Below are 8336 nucleotides of genomic sequence, written 5' to 3'. Positions count from 1 at the left end.
AATTGTATGGGATACCCACACCCGCTCCACCGTTTCCTGCCAACCAGTAAAGATCCTAACACCTTCCCCAATCAGGTTCAATACCCTCGGTCCACAAAAGCTCTTCTGGGCCTACAACCTATTATTCAGGATCTTCTTAGCAAGGGGTAACTCCGTCCTGCTCATTTTCCTTACAATACTCCCATACTAGCGTTAGAAAAGCCCAATGGGTCCTATTGCTTAGTTCAGGACCTACAACTCATCAACACCTCTGTTAGGCCCATAAATCCTTTGGTTCCCAACCCATACACCCTGCTGTCTCAGATCCCCCACACTGATACCCACTTCTTGGTCATAGATTTAATGCTTTCTTCTTCATTCCCCTTGTCCCTGAATCACAAGATATTTTTGCCTTTACCTGGACAGATCCCACCATTAGACATTGTTGACAACTAACCTAGACTTTCCTTCCTCAGGGATTTCAAGATAGTCCACCTTGTCCACACCTCCTTGGACAACCCTTGGTCTCTGACCTCCAATCTTTTCACCCCCAGTGCCCCGAATCCACCCTCTTGCAATATGTTGATTATCATCCGGCAAATCTCTTTGCCCACATATGGGGAGGAAAGCACCACACCACAGCCTTTAAGGCTACGGTGACCCTCAGGTACTCCTTCCTTGGGCAGATTTGAAAGTCCTAGTCCTCTCACCTTTAAGACTCAGCCACTAGAGAGATGCTTACCCTCACCTTTCCTCTCTCTTGCCCTCTTCCCCTCTTTCCGGTCCTGGGAGTCTCCAGCCTCTGCAGGAGGAGTCCCAAAAAGCCTTGGCCAAGTCTCCTATGGCTCTGTCTCCATCCAGGATGTGAGCTTCGACTGTCGGGATTCAGTGATGACCAATCTCTGCAGCTCGAACCTGCCACTTAGGCACTCCTGATTTTTTGGCTCTAGCGGGGACACCCCTTTTGCCAATAAATCAGTTTCCTCCTTCTCTGCATCCTTTTCCCTCCTCCTTACATGGCTAATGTGTCCTCTCTGCCAGTTGACTCTCCCCTACAATGCCTCTTGGATCAAATACAGCATCCAGGCCTGGCCCACTTATCCCTTAGACAACCAAAGCTGATGGCCCCTTTTTGGGTCTCTGGATCCCACCATTCTAAGGGATCTCTACAATTACTGTGAGCATTCAAAAAATGGGTAGACATCACTTATGTCCAGGCTTTCTTCTTGCTCCGATCCAATCCTGCTGTCTGCATCTCTTGAAAACTTCTACAAATTCTTCTAGCCCGTCTAAAGGGCACTCAACAGATGACACAGTTCTCCTACTTAGTTTCTTGGCTTTAGAGGGATATTGGGCCTCTCCACAAAAGGGCCAAATAGCATGTAAAGAGATCCCATCATATCTAGGGTTCTCTGTCTCTTAAGGGAAAAAGGCCATTACAGTAGACAGAAAACAGCTTGTTGTGTCTATACCTACACCAAAGACCAAAAATGACATACTCTCCTTCTTGAGTTTAGCTGAGTACTTCAGGACCTGGAATTTCTCCCTCATCACTATATAATCTGGCCAAGGGCCCCCAAGATGAACCCCTACCCTCAGCGGCAGGGAAGCCCTTTACAATCCTTAAAAAGGCCCTCCTCCAGGCATCTGCCCTGCATCTCCCTGACCATTCCCGACCCTTCACCCTCTATGTACATGAGAAATAGGGAAAAAGTCTGGGTGTTCTGGGTCAGAAATATGGTCCCACATTTGCACTAGTGGCCTATTTATCCAACCTCACCATCAGGGGCTGACCCCCATGCCTCAGAGCCCTAGCAGCAGCCCATGACCTCCAGAAAGAAGCACACAAGCTCACCTTTGGCTCCATTTACTAACATCTCATCTCCTCACCATCTAAAAGATTTCCTCACTTACAAAGGGCTACAGTCACTTCCTCCTTCCAGGGTTCTATCCCTCCTTGTCTCTCCTTGAAAATCCCTCCATCTCTTTTCAGCCCTGCTCTCCATTAAACCCTGCCTCCCTCCTCCCATATTCTCCCTCACAGAATCCCGTCCACAAATGCCTGGAGGTATGATCTTAACCTGCCCTACCACCATTTCTGAAGGACCCTTGCCCTCTTCAGACCTCGTCTGGTTCTCAGACGGTAGCTCCTTTATACACAAAGGGGTTAAAGTGTCAGGGTATGCTGTCATTTCCCTCTCATCCATCATAGATGCAAAACATTTCCCACCAAATACCACCAACCAACAAGCTAAACTCATAGCTGCCACAAGGGCATGTGAGCTAGTGGAGGGAGAAACCCTCTCCCTATATAATACATATTCCATATCCTGATCTCCCATGCAGCCATTTGGAAAGAAAGGGGGCTACTGACCACCAAAGGGACGGCAGTCATTAATTCCACACTTATTTCTGGCCTAGCCTCGAGGCTGCCTTCCCAACTGGGAATAATCCATTGCAAGGCCCATCAAACTGACTCCTCCCTTACTACTATGGGGAATTCCAAGACTGATCAAGCGGCTCGATCAGCCACCCTACAGAGCTTTACCTCCTCTCTGCTACTCTTCGTTACCACTGGAAATCGGCCCGAAGATCCCCAACATCTCTTCCAGTTTCTTCACTCTCTAATCCATTCTAATCCACAGAGTCTCACTACTTTCCTTCACTCCTTTTTCACCCTTTCCCCACGTGATAAGACCCTCCTACAATAGATCACTTCCACTTGGCTTTAAAGGGATATTGGGCCTCTCCACAAAAGGCACAAATAGCATGTAAAGAGATCCCATCATATCTAGGGTTCTCTGTCTCTTAAGGGAAAAAGACCATAGAACCAATACAAATACTCTCTCTGCCAGAGAATCAATACCAATACTCCATTGAAACCTAAACCTTTCCCTTCTCATCAGGCCCACGGTCATACCCCAGCTACAAAGTGGCAGATTGATTTCACCAACATGCACTGACTAAAAAACATAAAATATCTACTTGTATACTTTTTTGGGATGGGTTGAAGCCTTTCCCATTTCTAACAAATGGGCCTCTATAGTAGTTGATCTGTTGCTTACTGATAATCCCCTGTTTCGGGATGTCCACTTCCATCCAATCAAACAATGCCCAGAATTCACCTCCCAGATAACTCAGGGACTGGCTCATGCACTATCACTCCCTTGGCATTTCCATTGCCCTTACCTCCCCCAGGCTTCAGGAAAGGTTGAAAGGACTAATCGGTCCCTTAAAGAGACCCTCACCAAGCTCACCATGGAATTAAGCCTGGACTGGGTAAAGGTGCTCCCCTTGGCTTTATTGTGCATTAGGGCCTTGCCAAAGAAGCCTTCTAATCTCTCACCTTTTGAAGTCATGTATGGCCTTCCCCTCATTCCTTCTGAATTGCCTAGAGAACCCCTACCCATCTCTGAAACCTATGCCCTGCCCCTCCTCTTCCATCTATGCTATGAACTCTGGTGCTATCAAGACTGGCTCCTTCCTTACCCCAGTCTCTCTCAAAACCCTACCTCCTTAACACCTGGTCAACTTGTTTACTAATGCCCACTGGGGGAAAAGCCCCCTCTAAAACCAAAATGGAAAGGTCCTGCTCAGGTGAATATGTGCACTCCCTTGGCAGCCAAACTCAAGCTATTTAATAACCAACTTACCCTGTGGATTCACATTTCCAGGCTTAAGCCTGGTGCTCCTACACCTTAATCAAAAGATCCAACGAACATCACCTGTCATTAAGTACTCTTTTCATCCCTCCCCACAAGATCCCCTCAAGCTCCGCCTCTCCCGTGTCTCCATTCTTAGCCCAATACTTAATGCTCCCCCTTATTTCTGGCCCCTCCTGGGTCTTCTCTTTTCCCTATGTCTGATGATTCAAAGAAAGTGACACTAAGGGCCCCCTCCAGCCAGAACCCCTTCTCCTCCTTACTACTTGCTTGGATCTGGCCGGTAGTGGGACCGTTGTGTGTTGTCCTTCTGACAAACCACTTAGGTGTCCAGAGCATGGTGACCCCTTAATAATTGTGACCTTTATTATAAGAGAGCACTTTACCAGTTGCCTTCTGGGCCTCAGGAGAACCATGTGTGTTTTGTTTGCCCTCCCAGTTTCATAAGAATTTCAAGTATCAGTATTTAAGGTTGAGGTGTTTCACATAAAACCTAGAGAGATCTGAATGCTCTCAAAGGGAAATATGGTAACAATGGGCCACTGTCCTCCCTTGGCCACCTTCGTTCAGAGCATGGGAGAAGCTGCCTTCTTTATTACAAAGCCCATGCTTTCTTGGTGTGAAGAGAGACAAGACTAGTGAAAGCTTGGAACAGTGATATTTTGGGATACAAGGGCCAGAGAAAGGTAAAGAGGGAAGAAAGCTCTTTGGAAAGCTGGGATGTTTTGAGAAAGGTAAAGAGAGAAGCAAGCTGGTTTCAGAGACACCCAGATAGGAGAGAATTTGAAGAGCAGCCTGACATCATCATGGATCTGTAGTGGCAAGGAACCTTTGTTGATCTGGTTCCTGAAGTTATAGCGGTCTTCTCTGCCCTCCTGTGGTGGCTCCCTACTTCTTTCCTATTCTCCCACACTGCCCCATCTCAGCAGGAAGCAGTCAGAATGAGTCAACGCCCACTCTCATTTAATAACAAAGAGGAGGGAATGTTGGGAGTCACCTGGGCTCCAAAGACTAACTTCCCCATCCCCCCAAGAAGAGCTGTCCAATGGTGAGCCATGTTGACTCACATGATCCTTACCCATCAATCAGAAAGCACCCTGTGTTAACTGTCAAACCATTAATCTGCTAAACTTTCATAACTGTCAAACCACCCCCAACACTATAAATATGCAGAGCTCTTCCTCAATAAACTGGCATTTTCTCCGACGACAAGCCTTGTTCGATCTTTCAGTGCCCATTTTGCTTGGCCATTAAGTCCGGAACTTCATAGTTTGGTACAGCTTCCAAGACAGGCTCTGATATGGTATAAATATAATCTATTTTAAGGTCAAATAAATTCAGTCTATTTCTATTGGCAGAGAAAATGTATTGCTAAAGAGTTTTGTCAAGATTCTTTTATTCTGTAGACTGAAATGCTGACAGCATATCAGTTTTTCACATGGGTGCAGTGGTAATAAAACAGGCACTGTCAGAGTAGCCTCAGGCTAGCTTTTGTTTGGGCAGTGATTAATAACTTTTCAGACCTTTTTTTTGTTTTGTTTAGATGTGTGGTTGGCATGATGGGTGCTATGAATGGGTTGGCTGTTTTTTGGGCAGGTCTTTTCATAAAAGACAGGTCCATGTTTGTCTGTGTGTTATTTCACTATGCAAATATGCTTTCACCATCTCCTGTGTGTCAGGGGCTCATGGGATTACATGAGTTTATCCCTAAAGCTTCCTTCTTTATTTGTCCTTTAAATCAGTGTCTATATAGTCACTAGTAAGCCTTCTAAACCAGAACAGAGTGAGGCAGGAATGTGATGGCCCACCAGTTAAGGATCCCACCAGTGACATTAGTTTTAGAAAGCATTTAATCTGTATGATGGTCATATAATTTCATGGTGGTTTTAGTTTGCATTTTGCTGGTCTTATCAAACAACTTTTTGAGTCTTTGGTGGCCATTGAGTGTACTGTTTTGTGAAACAGCTGTTTGAGCCTCAACCTGTTTTTTAAAAGTAAGTTTGACATTTTTCATTGATTTCCTGCATTTTCAGGTGCTCTGCTGGGAGTCTGATCAGCTATGTCTGTCACAGATGGCTTTCCTGTGTCACTGCTCTTGCTGTCTTTGGTGGTGAACAGCAGGGGCTCATTTGACTGAGCTCCAGCTTCTCAACTTTTTCATTCCCAGTTTGTGCTTTTTGCATCCCCCCTGCCCACTGCAAGTTATTCTCTTTTGTTATCTTCCAGAGCCTTTATAGGTTTAACTTTGATGTTGAGGTCTGGGATCCATCTGGGTTATATTTAGTGTATGTAGTTTGAGGTAGAGATCAATCCCTACCCTTGTGAAGGTTCAGTGCACCCAGAATAAAAAAAAGGCCACCTTCTCCCACCATGCTTAGGTGAAAGCTGTGAGAGTGCCATCTGCTCCTGGATTCTGGTTTGTTTGTTCCCCTGGTCTCTGCCTTTTCTTGCTCCTATGCCATCCCTTTCAAATACTCTTGACTTTTGTTGGCTTGTTATATGTTGTTCTAATTCCTTAAAATAGCCTTTGCTATTTTTGGTTCTTTTCATTTCTGCTTAAATTCTGGAATAAATATATACATTTCCACAAATTAAATGCTAGAACTCATATTGGGATGACATCAAATTTGTAGATAAATTTGGGTAGAATTAACATCTTCATAATATTCAGTCTCTCAACCTGTGAGCAGTGGATCCTGCCGAGGGCCAGGGTCCCCTTCCAGCAGCAGCAGCACTAGCTGCTGACAGCACAAAGGTGAGGACAGTGGCAGCCAGGAGAGTGCTTGTGGGAAAGGGAGTCTTCATAGTTTCATAGGCAGCTGGATAGGGGACATCCAACAGGAAATTTAAAAATGGGCTGGTTGTCACTGCACTGCTTGGGTGGGTGGGGGGATCACAGTTGACTTTGTGGAACTCACATGAAACTGATAAGGAACACTGAAGGAAAGCCCAGATATTTCTCTGATCCTTGTGGCAGCTGAGAGGTTGCTAGAGCTGATGAAGACAGGAGGGCTGATAGTTTGGAGTGGCAGTTCTGGGATATGTTAGAGGAGTTGCTTGCCATGGTGAGGGAAGTAAAGGAAGGCGTTTTTTGGTAGTGTTCTTGGTGTAAGAGTGCTTTGTGGCAGTGCTGCTCTGGGATGCTGCTGAGGTACATTCTGTAGTATCAACTCCTGCCATGGGAGGCTAATCCCATTCTGTCAGCTCCTTAGCAACCAAGTTAAACTCAATGTAGGAAATCAGAAATATTTCTATTTTGTCTGCCAACATTCCTTCAGTGCAGTTTTCATCTATCTTTGGATCACAGTGAGAACATCATCCTTAACAAATGGAAGGTGATCATTGTCTGCTTCCTTGTCTTTCACCTCAAAGTCAAAAAGTGCTTTGTGCTGAGGTGGGGCTGAGTCAGTGGTTTAATAATCTGCACAATGATGCCATGGATCCCACTGACTTACCCGTGGAACCAGTTTTCATCAACATGTCATCAATAAATGAAGATGTTGCATTTGCTGAATTTAAAGTCTCTGTTCTCCTTTTCTTCATGTTTATTTTAATGATGTAGGACATGGTAACAGGTATACCCCAACTGGGGCCTCCAGGTTTGCAACCTATGCTTCCATCCACACTGTGAGCTCTACAGACATTTTGCACTGCAATGAGCCATAGTGCTGACCTGAACCCTTAATACATCTGTACAGTTGGTCCCACTGCCCCCACTGGCTAGATTTCCAAAGCCTCTGTTTGATGCCATCCAGAAGCCTGACCAGCAGGAAGTTATTGGGAAGCTCCTACGCATGGGAGCCAACAAGAGTCCTGCACTCAGGACAACTGAGTGAAACTACGATCCCAGCAAACATTCTTTGCAAAACCTGAGCTGGCAAGGCAAGACTTTTGCAGAAGTACCCAGGAATTCTAGACACACAGGACACTCTAAAAGATTCAAGAAGGCAGATTCATCCTTCTTGAGGTACTTACTGAGAAAAGGCTTCAGAAATGTAAATAGTTGTATACAGCTCTTAAAATGATTTATGTAACATTCATTTCAGACTTTGCTTTTGCATCTTTGCTCCTCCTCTTTGTTCTTGGTCCCCACAGTGGTGGTCATGGCCACTGCAGATTCTACTCAGTCTTGCCTGCTGCTCCTTGATTCTCTGAAGCAGCTGCAGTGGCCCCTGGAGACTCCTCTCTGCTGTCCCCCTCTCCACACAGACACAATTCACAGCTGCCACTTCCTCCCACTTGCCAAGCCATGAATGTTATTTTTTAAATCAACAGAATGCTTGGTGGGTTAGAAACCAATGTGTGAGAGTTGGAATAGTCAAATTTTAATGCTGACCCAACTTCTCTGCTTTCATTGTCTCTGGTAGCAATAGTCTGTTATAGAGAACTACAGGGACTATAGACAAAGCTACAGGGCAATTCCTGTCAGGATACATACTGCAAGTGGCAGCTATTGTTATCCTGAGTGTGACAATGTATCAAACAAGCAGTAATTACAGTGTCTTGTAGTAATGGGCAGCTGACAGGACAGCAAGCACCATCACACTTTCTGTGACAGCAGCTGGAGGACATCAAGTAAGATGAGCCTGGATGCTTGACACTGGTGGCATACACATGGCTCTCCCTCTTTCCTTACAGAATGACTGCCGCAGTCTGGCTGGGCACAATCAGGAGCCACTTGTCAAAAGAAACTAA

At 45.5% G+C, this 8336-nt stretch overlaps 1 pseudogene; it reads right to left on the bottom strand.

The window, feature by feature from the left end:
• Positions 1-6308: 6308 nt before the first annotated feature.
• On the bottom strand, positions 6309-7615 carry LOC124098013 (E3 ubiquitin-protein ligase SH3RF1-like; annotated as a pseudogene).
• Positions 7616-8336: the final 721 nt, after the last annotated feature.

This window comes from Marmota monax, unplaced genomic scaffold (genome assembly GCF_021218885.2).
Source record: "Marmota monax isolate L192 unplaced genomic scaffold, Marmota_monax_Labrador192_F-V1.1 WCK01_AAM20220418_F8-fsc01531, whole genome shotgun sequence".
Lineage (NCBI taxonomy): Eukaryota > Metazoa > Chordata > Mammalia > Rodentia > Sciuridae > Marmota > Marmota monax.
Note: the sequence above shows the minus strand (reverse complement) of the source record. Positions and strands in the feature narration are given on the sequence as shown.